The 13858-nt window shown below is 41.9% G+C and overlaps 1 protein-coding gene across 1 annotated transcript in view; it reads right to left on the reverse strand.

The window, feature by feature from the left end:
- ddr2l (discoidin domain receptor family, member 2, like) overlaps positions 1-13393 on the reverse strand; it is a 39876-nt gene extending 26483 nt beyond the window's left edge. The window contains exon 1 of the mRNA XM_050052109.1: positions 12896-13393. The gene's annotated coding sequence lies outside the window, so the exon portion shown is untranslated. The remainder of the gene's footprint in view (positions 1-12895) is intronic.
- Positions 13394-13858: the final 465 nt, after the last annotated feature.

Here is a 13858-nt window from a genome sequence, read left to right on the forward strand (position 1 = left end):
CGGCTCTGGATGTAGATTTCTCCATGTTGTTACCGGCTTCTTCTTCTCTTACACATTTAATGCTATTGGACTTCAGGGTCAAAGCCCGGGGCGGAAACTGTGGAGCATGCTCAGAGCGCCTCGGCCAGTTTGGGTCTGATTGACTGTATACATGCAGGAGTCACATGATCTGGGTGTGTTAGTCCGACTTCGTGCGATTTCAGTCAGACTAACATGTTTACATGGATTTTAAAACTCCGGTTTTAGTTGGAAAAACACAATAAATCCATTTTGCCCTGATGTCATGTAAAGGTACTGACTGACACCCATCAGAACAACATGAAACCTCAACATGATGCTCACCTCACCACAGTCAGTGGGTTTACCAGCTGTGCCGATGCATTTTGGGCAGGAAGCACTGATTTGGTGACACACAGGTCACAAGATGTCAAGACATCCATGTTCACACTGAGCTGAAGAGCAACACAAGGTTTGACACAGCTGTTTTTACAGCATGAGTTACTCTAACTAGGACATGTAAACTCATTTCAACATGTGGAGTCAGTGGAGGTTTAAATCTCTGTTAGCGCAGATCTTTCAGGTGCAGGTTTCAGCTTTCACTCCTGCAGCACTTGGTGTAAAATGTCACATGTGCATCAGCCAAATGCCCAAAATGTAAATGTAACCTGAGCAGGTGATGGTTAGGAGGTCTGAACCGGAGCAGAGCGGCAGATGGTTTAAAAAGAGCTGCCGCTGGTATCTGAAGAATGTGAGGAGCGCTTGATTTAACACGTAGAGCTTTGAACTGACAGCCAAGGTGAGCGCTATCAAACACACCTGAAAACCTGAATGTGGAATCATTTAGCCCACTTTCATGGTTTACACAGAGGATGTGGAGGTTGTGTTAGAGAAGAATTTGACCTGGATATTGAGAGATTATAAACCTTTTCATCCAGAGCTCTACTGAGCTGGTCAGCATCAACTACAGTAAGTACACTGTGTTAATGTAAGGGTGAAAAAAAGCTGTCAAATATTTTTGATTTTAAGCGTCAGAACAAGACTTTAAATCTTTCCAGTAACTCTGATGTCAAACACTTCAAGACTGAACTGCTTGACTCGAAATAAGAGCCCCGAAGACATGTCTCAGTACACACACACACACACACACACACACACACACACACACAGGTATGCAGGGTATCATAACTCTGTCAGCAGTGGGTGGAGGGAGCCGAGGAGCTCGTCTGTCTCTGGATTCTCTATAAGGCCCAGTTATGAATCACTGAGCAGAACTAACATTTGTTTGATTGACGACTTCTGTGACTTTAAAAACGTCCCTCAAATTTCTACCAACACATGTAGACTTTAAAGGAACAGTTCACCCAAAACAATATAAACTGTATATAGTGCTCACCTCCTGAGGCTCTCATTGGTCCCAGAAAGAGTTTTCTATCGGATGACTTTAAGGAGAGCAGATCAGTGCAAACAGACTTTGACGGTGTGTCAAATAAACAAAAGTTATAAACGTCTACATAACTTTCTATGCAGCAATTTTCAAGTGTCTTCTATCCGTTCATAGGAGCATAACAATCAAAACAAAACTTCTGTCCCTCAATCATTGCTAAACAAATAATTTCCTGTGAAGGAATGTGTTGTGTGCTGCGTTCGGACTATGTCCAAGTCTGTATGCACTGATCTGCTTTCATTTCCTCAGGTGCTTATACAGTTTTTGGGTAAACTACCCCTTTAACACAACACTTAAGGGTTATGAGATCACTGCGTATATGGTTCAGATTGAGCTGGGTTTTCAGGATCCATTGATCCAGGAACCACAGTTCATCCCAGCATGCACTGGGTTAGAGGCAGTGGACGCCCAGTCTGTAACAGAACTGACACATATACACTTGAGTTCTGCACTTGACTCAATCAGACTGAGACAAGTTTTGAGACTCAAAGCTGTGCCTTGGTTTTATTTCCTCCATTGCTGACCACACAGTAAGCTCAGCAGGCTCTGACTACACTCTGTCTCTTTAAGGCTTGGGCGGTATCACAGTATTACAGTATACCAGGGGATTTAGAAATCCTGACGGTATGATTTTCAATTCCATCAAAATACAGACGCTCCGCTTTCTATAAAACTGATACGGAGATGCTGTAATGATGCGATGTGATGTAGTGCGCAGCATGTGCCACCAGAGGTCAGTCTCTACTGGTGGAACAGGCAGCTGAACTTAAAAAATATTAGGGCTGTAGTCTCCTGGTCGACTAGTCGATTATTTGGTTGCTATGCTCTCATCCGACCAAATTCTCATTGGTCCAATAATCGCTGTGTTACTTTCATGAGGAGAAAAGTGCTGCATCAACAGCTTACCAGGATTAATCCATTATTTCCTGCGGCGGGGGGGACAGGCTAAGTTACCTGTGAAAATGGGGGTGTTTTCAAAACAACCCCGTTGTTGACAGAAAGTTGGACTCACCCACCCTCACGCTCAGCGTTGCGGTGACGCAGACCTCCTGTCTGTCTCTGTAAGCTGACACCAGTATTTCACAGGTAAGAAACAATAAATTGTGAAGACAATAAAGCCTCCACTAAAATAGCATTTTAAGTCTTGTGTGTGATTTATCCTGGCTGAAATATGAGCAGAGGAAATCTCCGCTCGTCGCTAAGCTAATGTATACAATGTAAAATGCCATAGGCTGGCGCTAATAACGTTAGCATGTTGTATTTGTTTAATATAACGTGTTTAGTATAAGACAGTTGTTTTGTCGGTGAATGTTGTGAGTTGTAATGGAGCTGAATTATGTGCCGTTACCTTTGTTAAATGTTGCTGTTGTCTCTGGTTTTATATGAGAAGAGGAAAAGATCGCGAGATGCTAGGCTAATTAATACAATGTTAAACGCCATAGACTTGTGCTAATAACGTTAGCATGTGTTTGTCTGTCAGTTCTACAAGTTATAGTGAAGCCAGTTTGCGTACTTGTGTTTGAAGTTGTCTCTATTAAGCCATGTTTAATGTGTGTTTAATGTGTGTTTAATGTGTGTTTTGAATCAACTATATAAATAAAGCACTTAGTCCTCCACCGCCGACTAGTGTTTTGGAGGTGTAACTGCAGAGTGACACAGACACACCAGTAAAAAGGTGTAACTGCAGAGTGACACAGACACACCAGTAAAAATAACGTGCAGATTTTTTTCCCCACCTTGACTAATCGATTAGTTGAAGATTATGTGCGACTTTAGTCGACCAAGATTTTCTTTGGTTGACTACAGCCCTAAAATATATGGTGACTGTGAGTGGTGGGGATAATGTTACAGGACTACAAGCCCGCCAGCAACAGCAGATGAAAAACATTTTATAACATAGCAGACTTGCTGCTTGGAGCTGGTGGGGGGCTGCCATCGAAGCCAGTTTGTTTATTTGTTTACTGTTAGATAAAAACTGTCATGTAGGCTGACGTACACTCCGGTGAAATGTCAAAAGGTATGAAGATATGAAGAATTCATTGCCTCTTTCCACTGGGCTCTGTTGCAAATCTAACATACCAAACATGGAGAAGAGGAATATTTCTTAATCAATTGTAGGGTCGCACCTAACATTTTTTAGTCAAACCAGATTTAGCTGTTCAATACAAATAATTTTGAGAGTTTGAGAGTTTTGACGGGATTCAGCAGGACATTCACTCTGACAGCTAACTGGGCTAACGATGGCCTGAGAGAAGAAAGCAGAAGATAACATTATTTCAAAGAGTCTCTTCTTCTGGGCAGCTGCCTCTGTGTCTGTAGCTTCCTGTATCAAAGAGCAGCGTGAAAGTGAAGAGCGTTCACTCTGAAGCAAAATCTCGGGACAAAAACGTCCCCAGAAGGAAAATGCACAGCACACTGACTGACAAAAAATAAAATCAGAGAGGGAGAAAACAACTCGACTTGTAGAATCTCAGCACAACATTTTATGCGACAAAACAACAGTGGGGTCACGTAACAAACAACACAGGAGGAACACAGGAGGAAGATGGTGGATCCAAATCCACGACCCTATTTCTAACCAAGGAGCTAAATCCACTCAGCAAACTGACAAACGTGCTTTTCAATTCTGCTGACAGATCCCTGACAGCGATGTTTGTTGAATGTTTACAGGATGTGCAGAAGTGCGGTAAAGCTTCACAAAGATAATCGCAGTGATTCAGATAATTGTGACCGCTGCATGCAAACAATTTAATGCGACACACTGAAGCACTTCCTGCAGCGTTTCTGACTGGAAGTCACAGAGCGCCATCGGAGCCAGCTGATCCTGGGACGTCCGACTCAGGGGAAAAATCATGTGAGACACAGACACGGTGCACTGTGTACTAGACAATATGATCACATGTGCCTCCTCATTTATGATTACAGCAGCGTAAATACAGAAATTGATAAGAGAAACTAGAATTAGACTTTAATCTGAATTACAACAAAACCAAACACCACTTTCAGCTGCCTGATCAAAAATAAAACTTAATATGGCAGCGCAGATGTTTCCATATGATCGTACAGTAGACTTTCAGCACAGGTGAGTGACCTTCAGCCTGACGTCTCTGCTGCCATCAAACCAAGGAAGGTTTTCCTGATTCAGTTTGACATTTAGCTCCTCATTACGCCTGATTTAAATACAGTTCTCCCTGATAAAAACACACTTCTCTGTGTACCAGCTCCCCTCAGCAGCAGCAGCAGCAGCAGCAGCAGCAGCGGCCATGTTCAGTGTTCCCTCTCTCTGCCTCACGTGCCTCTAACAGATCCTCCGTGTGGTTTCTTAATGGTTTAATGAGCTGCTGGCTGCAGCTCCGCAGATGGAAACTCGACACACACTCGCTCATTTACACTCATCTGTAATCTGCTGCTTCCACTCGAACCACAGCTACTATCTGCACACACACACACACACACACACACACACATGCACACACATGTCTCCAGAGGCCATTTTGATTGTTTCCTGTAAGTGTTTGAGTTTGTGGCTTAAGTGGTGTTTATATAAAAAGGCATGATGAGAGCATCATCAGTCAGATCAGAGTGTGATAAGAGGGTCAAAGACTTTATATTTTGACTCTGTCTCTGGAGACATTTATCTAAACTAGCGAAGGACTTCTCTGGAAGGAGGTCGTGTTTTCACGTTTTCCTGCTGCTAACTTGTAAAATACGATCTGTTAAATAGTTCCATCTCTGGCAGAAGTCTCTCACACACACACATCAGTCTGTTGGCTGCAGGTGGAGCTGGACAGATTTTAAAGAAGATCTGGATCTAATGTCGCAGAGATGTCAGGATGGGATGAATTATCTTTTATTGGAGAGCAAGAGCGCTCGCTCCCACTGAGCCTCAGTCTGACGTCATCTTGTTAAGTTTGAGTCCTCAGAGTTCACTGAGGGCACAGCAGCGGCACATCCAGAGTTTCTCACTATGATGGCCGAGGTGGGCACTGACTTATGCAGAGGTGGCACAAAGTGTGCACACAGACACAGGTCAGAAAAGCATTTATTCACCATCAGTCGACTCTAGTTTAATCTACTTTAATTACCGACATTACAGGATCTTAGTTTCTTACTTTGCTGTGTTTGAGGTTTTAAAGATTAATAGACCAATTACAGCACATCAAAGTTGCACCACACGTCATATGAAGCCCCGTACTTGATTCCTTAAGTCCTCAAAAAGATGTTGTTGCTCGAGATGTCGGCACAAACAAAAGACAACAATGCACATTAAAAAAACAGTCGCAGTCTCATCAAACAGTTGGTGCACACTAACTGAGCAGACAGCCAATCATAGTGCCTCTGCCTCTGCTGTCTATCAGCAAACTCACCGTGCAGGTTAACATGCCAGAGTTTACAGGATCATGACCGATGCATACCCAGACAAACAATCATCAGTATTAAAGCTAATAATACATACGGCACTTTAACTTTAGATTGTGGTGTATAAAAGCTAGGGCTGTCAAAATAACGTAGTCATTTCGAACACTGATTAATCGCACTCCATGGTGCCCTGTTACACGCAGGCCACAGTGTCATTGTCACATGATGGAGGCAGACGAGACGACCACGTTCGGCCCCGTGAACGGAACATTTACATTTACAAAACGCCCAGAGGGAACTGTTGATAGGAGCACAACTCTCTGCAGGAAGGAATTTTCGTACCATCGGAGAACTTCAAGCCTGAAATATCACCTCAATGCAAAACAGGTCCGAGCTAGCACAGCCTATGACGCTAACGCTAGCAGCCAGCCTCGTCAAACCACACTTGACCAGGCGTTCAGATGCAAACTGAATAAGTCTACATGTGACCGACTCACTAACTCTCTAACAAAGTGGACTGCAGACCAGTTTGGTTGTTAAAGGACAGGGGGACAACTGTGTCCTAAATCCAGCAGCTTTACTACGACACATTTGCCAAAATTCGTTTGAGTTAAACAATCCTGAATACAGCAACAGTTAATGTATGCAATTAATTAAGATTCATTAATCACAAAGCATGTCATTAATTAGATTACTTTTATTAATTGCTTGACAGCCCTAATAAAACCCTGTGGATTAAACATTCTGTAAGAACTCTGACAGCCCTCCACAGTTTTGAAGACATTCTTGCTGTTATTGTATAGACGCAGTTTGAGGAGAATAAACATGAGTTTTAGATTTTGCAGCAATATAAACTCTGCTGGTGCCGGTGATGTTTGGGAAGTGAAGCAGAGCTGAGTTTTAAATTACAGATTTTCTCTCCAGAGGACGAACCTGCTGCGGTTCACCTCAGATATCTGAGGCTCAGAGACAAACACAGGCTGAACAACAGTCATCATGTGAGTTAGTGGGAATATAAAGCTGACAGCAGCAGCAGGACCGGGTCACATGCTGTTTGTTACAGGATAAATACACTCCTACACTTCCACTGGGAACACGCTGCTCTGTTGGTGGATACACCCTGAAACCCAAACGACCTGCAGACGGAGTGATGAAAAGAAAAGTGGCAGCAGTGAGAAACAAGACGTCTCCATTGTTGTGTTGTTGGTTTGTTCAGTGAGCTGAGCTGTCGGCTCTCACAGTCGGAGCCAAACACTGAGCTGTTGTTGTGAAATCACTGAGACTGTGAAGCTTCGGGCTGCGATCACTCTGTACGAGACACGATCAATCACACACGGCGCTGTGAAGGATCCCTGCAGGGGGCTGATACCATCGGTCCGCACTGACTTTGATTATTATCACAACTCAAATTTTATTTGATTTGGAGCAAAAACACTCAAGTTTAATGTCTTTTATTTTCCCAAATAATCACAGCGCACTCAAGCCGGGCTCACGGCTACAGGGTGCAGGGTGGGCCGCAGATCAGTTTCTAAATCAAAGTTAAAATAAACTGATAATCAAATCAAATAAATATTATAAATGTAATATATAAAAAGTATATATCTGAATGTAAATAAGGCCACAGTGCATTTAAAGAGCTTCACAATAGAGCTTCTTTATTAAAAAAGTGAGTTAAGACAGTAAACGTCACAAGGTTGAACACAGCTGATCCTTAATTATAAATGATATATACTATTATATATACATTTATTATATATTATTAATGTAAATTTATTAACTAGCGGCACCCGTGCAAAGAAAGTTGAGTCTCCCTGATCACACTCAGTTTATTCATATGGTGATTACTGTGCACCTGTACGCCACTAACACATGTTATTCAGTATTTTATAAATGTTATATTTTATTCTTATCCCACGACTTATTTTATATTTTGTAAATGTTATATTTCATGTCTACAGTTTAACTTCTGCACTGTTTTGTCTCAGATTTTACTTGTGTCATTTTTTTTATTCACATTTAATGAGCATCGTTTAGACATCTAAGATTTTAAAGAACAATAATTAATAAACTTTAATCTCCACAACAACAGTCGTGTTGATTTAAGTTCCCAGAGTGCAGAGAGACATCTTCAAACGTCTCGTTTTGTCCGACCAACAGTCCAAAACCGAAGACATTTAGATAACTGTGATCAGGGTTGCAGCTGCACACTTTTGAAACTATATATCTTGGTATTAAAATTGGCGGTTATCACACCATTTGTATTTGTTATCTATGGTCTTTTTAAAAAAAAGTGCGTGCACTCCTCTCCTCTCCTACTCAACTGCCTGTCAGACTTTTTGTGCTTCGATCAACACAAATAGTTTTTAGTTTCAGATATCATGAAACATTTGTTCAACCAAACAGTTCTTTTGTTTGCACTCTTTTAAAGTTCATTATAATTGATGATAATTATAATAATAATAATTTTCTACTGTGATCACACGATATTTTCTGAGACGAGTTATCGTTCCGGACAATCTCACACTGTTGAAGCTCTGACTCTGTAAGAGAACAGCAGCAAAATCTGAAACCAGTGACTTTGGGGTTGAGAAGTGATGTACATGATTCATCAATTTCTATTGAATTATTGGTTAATATAATTTTAGCATTATTACTAACAGTGGCCTATTTCCCACAGAATGAGATTCTATGTGTGGCGGTAACTGCTTTGAGTCGCAGGCTGGATAACTGATCAGTCAATAGGCTGTGCCTGACGTTGTGCTTCTCTGTTTCTGCCCAAAGTAGGCCTACGCTCTGCACTGCAAGAGTCTGTTCATTTACATGACATTAGGAGAAAATGGATTTACTGTATCAGTCAGACTAAAACCGGACTTTTAAAATCCATCAATCAGACCTAAACTGTCCGAGGCGCTCTGAGCATGCTCCACATTTTCCACCCCGGGAGCCAAAGTTGTCCACCATGGTAGCAGTTAGCTGCTAGCTAACCGTAGCTAACTTGTTTGTCCATTGTTTGGTCTGTGACGTAATAGGTCAACAGGAAAAAGGTCCAATACTAACAAGCTGAAAGGGGGCATATCTCCACCTATCGTAGAGGAGTCGCACATACTTGGCTCAATAAATGGATTCCCCTCCCGTGCTTGTATACTGGGACAAGGACAGTAGGCCAGTTAGATGTCCTCGTCCAGCTGGAACTGTAGCTCCACTTGACTGAGTGTGGTGCATTGAATAACCAAATGGTGTATATTCCAACAGCGCTCCAAATGAACCGTCCAGCTCCAAAAATAGAAAATCAAAATGTGGCGGGCTGCCTTGATTAAATGAACGTGTGGGAAACCCTGACTTAGTCAGTAATAAATATCCAAAGTCTAAAGTGAACTCTGGTGCTTAACCTTTAAGCCAACATGAACGAGAAGTCATGGCAGCTATTGAGCTTTAAAGTCAACATATCTGTCGCCATGACAACAGAGTAAACTCCATCTGCTGATGAAGACCATGTGGTGAAAGCTCTGGAAACAGCCAGCGACCCTGACCTTGAGTGGGGACTGAGATTTCAAATTTCAGCACTGGTTTTAACAGAAGTGTGACAAATGAGGGGATTTTATTCACTGAGAGTATTCAACACACACACACACACACACACACACACACACACACAGTTTCACTTTAGTTTTTATAAATGAGTCTGTTCACTTCTGTCTGTCCTGACAGTCCCTCTGCAGAATGATCACACTCACAGAGACGAGACACAGACACAGGGATTTACTCAGTGTTTGTGTTTGAAGGATTCAACCTCTCACCGTCGTCTGTCCCTGTAACCTGAGCTGACCGACTGTGAGCATGAAAATAACCCAAACATGATCCTGAGCACACCTGACAGGAGGTCGACAGGTCGGCAACACGCACACACACACACACACACACACACATGCACACAGAGACACACATGATGACACTGCAGACTGTTTGTTTTAACTAACCCAACACCTCAGCCCTAAACTTAAACTGCAGCTCTACATGAGCGCTTAAGATACAGTAAATCAAACTGTGGGTAACCATAGCAACGGTGCTGATGTTGACAGTTAACTGACAGATAAAACCAACCTGATCAGGGTGAAAAAACACACTTTAAAACATGTAGGAAGAAAACTTGACCCTGACCCTGTCACTATCTGACACACTGCAAACTGTCTCTGAACTACAGAATCATCTTTAATATAAACTGACGTATCATGTTGTAATAAAACTAAAGAGGAAACATTATTGATACGTTAGGAATATTAGATTAGATTAGATTAGATTAGATTAGATTAGATTAGATTAGATTAGATTACACTTCATTGGCTCCCTTAGGAGAAATTAGTCATGGACATTTGAGAGGTCATTAAGGTCATATGCAAAATTACTGCACAGATTATTATTACTCTTCTTGCATTTATGTTTAATACACAATTTACATATCTGTACATATTTCTTATACAACATATCTCTTCTTTCTGTATACATTGTGTAATATATGATGTCATAATGCACTTTTTTTTTCTCTACGCCTACAAACAGCACCAGAACAATGTGTCCCAGTTTGTCCTCGGGATCAAAATGCTCTGAGCTGACCGGAAAACTGTAAAAATATAAAAACCGTCAACTTCACATTTGACTAAATAGACTAAATAATTAATAACTGACACTGACTGTTAATATGTACAGTGTATTACTGGGTGCCATGTGGTATGATATGTATTTAATATAGTGGGAGGGTCTGGTCCTGGTTTTATTCACAGTTTGCTGTATCGACAATATTGTGCTTTATATATGTTTGTGTGTTCGAGGGCTGCAGCTAGATTAGTTTCATCATAATATAATCTATCAATTATCTCAAGGCGATTGAATCAAACGCACCTGGACTTTCACCTCTTATCCAAGAGGGTTCATCAGTTCATGCTTGTCTGACTAGGCTGGAACTAGTCTCCCTTCTGTGTTGGGCCATGTGTTTGTTTAGTGGTTGTTTTGTTTCACCAATGTACAAGTCTGGGCATTCCTCACTGCATTGGACAGCGTACACCAGGCTGCTCTTCTGGGTGTGTGGTGTATGTACACTCTATGACTCCACCGACCACCGGTGCAGCAGGAGTTTCAACGACCGTCGTTGACACACCATTGGAGCAATAACAAACCAATGACATCATTGGCCTTGTGAAGACCTCCTCAGAGGTTAAATACCTGGGTTTTTCCACACCAGTTTGTCAGACTAGTTCCAGCCTAGTCAGACACTGATGAAGCTTCTTGGATAAGAGCTGAAACGTCTTCTAAGACAAAACTAAGTCCAGTTGCTTTCGATTCAATTGCCTTGAGATAACTATGACCTGGATAAATGAGAATATCCACAGGCAATCTATTGATTAGTTACTTGATTTATTATGTAATCAGAACATTTCCTGACGCTGGTGGTGACGTTCTGTTGTCCGCTGAATGTCCTGTTCTGTCCGACCAACAGTCCAGGCCCCCCTAAAATATTTTATTCACAATAAAAAACAGCGAATTCACAGATGTTAAAACGTGGACGCATCAAATATTTGGCTTTTTTTTTAGCATGAAAAAAAATATTTAAAGCTCCAGTGTGTAGGAATTAAGGTGATATTGTCAGAAATGGAATATAATATAAGCCTGTTTTCTTTAGTGTTTAATCACCTGAAAATAAGAATCGTTGTGTTTCTGTTACTTTAGAATGAGCCTTTATATCTCCACAGGGAGCAGGTCCTCGTCTACAGAGATCGCCATGTTGCACCGCCATGTTTCTACAGTAGCCCAGAAAGGACAAACCAAACGCTGACTCTAGATAGAGACATTCATGTTTTGGTGTTGGACGCCCCTCCAAGACAAGAGGGTTGCAAAAACACTATTTTTTTCACCAGGAAACTGCTTTACTCAATGTTTTTACTGATTTAAAACGGCCTCCAGTTATTCTGCCTCTAACCTCCTGAACGTCTGGATCAGAAAAGAAGGTGAGCATACATTAGCAGGTGCTATAGGCTACCGGCCCATGACTGACATGCCAAACAGCGTCAGCAAAATGACATGAAACCAATTCATTCAGTTTAAATCAGCTGATCTGTTTGTTTTAGAGAGGAAGAGACCTCTGAGGATAATTCAGCTCCTGAACAATGAACTCTGAAGGAATTCTAACCGGGAGAAGTTTCAGCTGGTTACAATCTGCAATCGTCACCGCTACAAGCCACTACATTTTTTTCGATCTATTAGCGTGTGGTTCTTTGGGTGTCCGATTGTACGTGCGCATATATGATCGAATAAAATACTACTACTAAAATTCCCTGACACACTGGACCTTTAATATTCTGCTAATCAACTGATTAACCGTCTGGTAACTGCAGCTGTGCCTTGACCTGTGGATATTCCATAGTTACATCACGATTCAGTGTATTTATATCTTCTTTAATGGCACCATGTAATATACTCACATTAGTAAATACCTGTGTGTTCCTGTTGTGGCTTTAAAGCACCTGATCTGCATCATATTTTACTTTATCAGCTCTATAAGTGTCTCATATTATAATTAATATTTAGTTATTTACCACTATGATCTTACAGCCATAAAAATATTCTTATAGTGCATCTGTGACTCTCTGCAGTGAGTTTATGACAGATGGTTTGTATCTTATCACCTGGGCGACACTGTAAACGTTTTGATCTGTTTTATAAAGACAAGAACTTTATCATCTGTGTTTCTATGGTGAGTGTATCCCATAATATCCTCTACAGTGGCACTGTAATATCCCGACAGTGACCCACAGACTCTCCACATGCACCCTCTCATTGTCCTGCAGTGCTTATATAATAGGATTACAGCTTTACCGTGCAGGTCTGTGACGTGTCTGCAGATGTGATGCTGCATTAAATGTTTGTCAGTGCGCTCAGTTGCATCTGTGGACTGTGAGTCCTTCGTTTAGAAGCCAGATGTGAGATGTGACATTAGGCCTCAGCAGCAGCAACAGGACTGATCCTAGACCTGTGGTCCCTGGTCCCAGCAGCCTGATCCGGATCACACTCTCACACTCAGTAAAGCTGTCAGCTGATTACCTGTCCGCGGGTTCCCTCCGGATCCACACCAGCAGCGAGCTTCTCTCCGGTTTGATCCGTCTGTGTCGGAGCGCAGTCCGGCAGGTCGGTGGGTTCACTGTCGGTGGAGTTTACAGTATCATGGTGGAGCAAAGTAACGGTGACCGAATCCGTCCGACGCGTCACGGTCCGCCTCTGAGATCCTCTTCGGAGAGTTTTCCTTCAACAAAGTGTTGGAACAAGAAGAAGAAGAAGAAGAAGAAGAAGAAGAAGAGGAGCTGCACACTCCACAGAGACGGGGACGAAAAAAACTTTCTGTGTATTTACATCACATCCCGTTTCCGAGGAGGAGGAGGAGGAGGAGGAGGAGGAAGGCAACATGAGCCCCCTGAGTGTCTGACATCTGAGAACTTGTAGGAAATCCGCAGTAGGGCCCTACGAAGGGACCTACGGAGGGCAGGAGGGCCCTTACCTCCGCTTCCTGCAGTTCCCTGAACTGTTTCCCCTCTGCAGAGTCTCTGCTGCAGCTGTCTGAGTGTTTCAGGTGTTTGTGTCTCACTGTGAAACATCTGCACACACAGCAGAGATCACTGCATTTAAAAAGCTGAAGCTAAACCCCTGAAACATCCCGTCAGTCAAAACCTTCAACAACAAATGACATTAAAATATTAAATTACACCAAATATTTATGTATGTATTTATTTTTAGTCAACTTATTGAACATGTAAGATTCAGTCCAGTTTAGTTTATTTGAAAGGGACAATGCACATTAATAAACATTGTGTACAACAAAAAAAACAACACACATGTAAATGCACTCGAATTAGCTTAAAAAGCTAGTTTTCATCGATTGTCCCTTTGCCAGTTTGTACAAGGCAACCTTTAAAAAGAACAACAATGGGATAAAATATTGTACCACATAGGGTAGACACAAACACATACTACTGTCCGTAAATACATACATAATAAATACACATTTGGACT

The sequence above is a fragment of the Epinephelus moara genome, chromosome 8 (assembly GCF_006386435.1).
Source record: "Epinephelus moara isolate mb chromosome 8, YSFRI_EMoa_1.0, whole genome shotgun sequence".
Taxonomy (NCBI): domain Eukaryota; kingdom Metazoa; phylum Chordata; class Actinopteri; order Perciformes; family Serranidae; genus Epinephelus; species Epinephelus moara.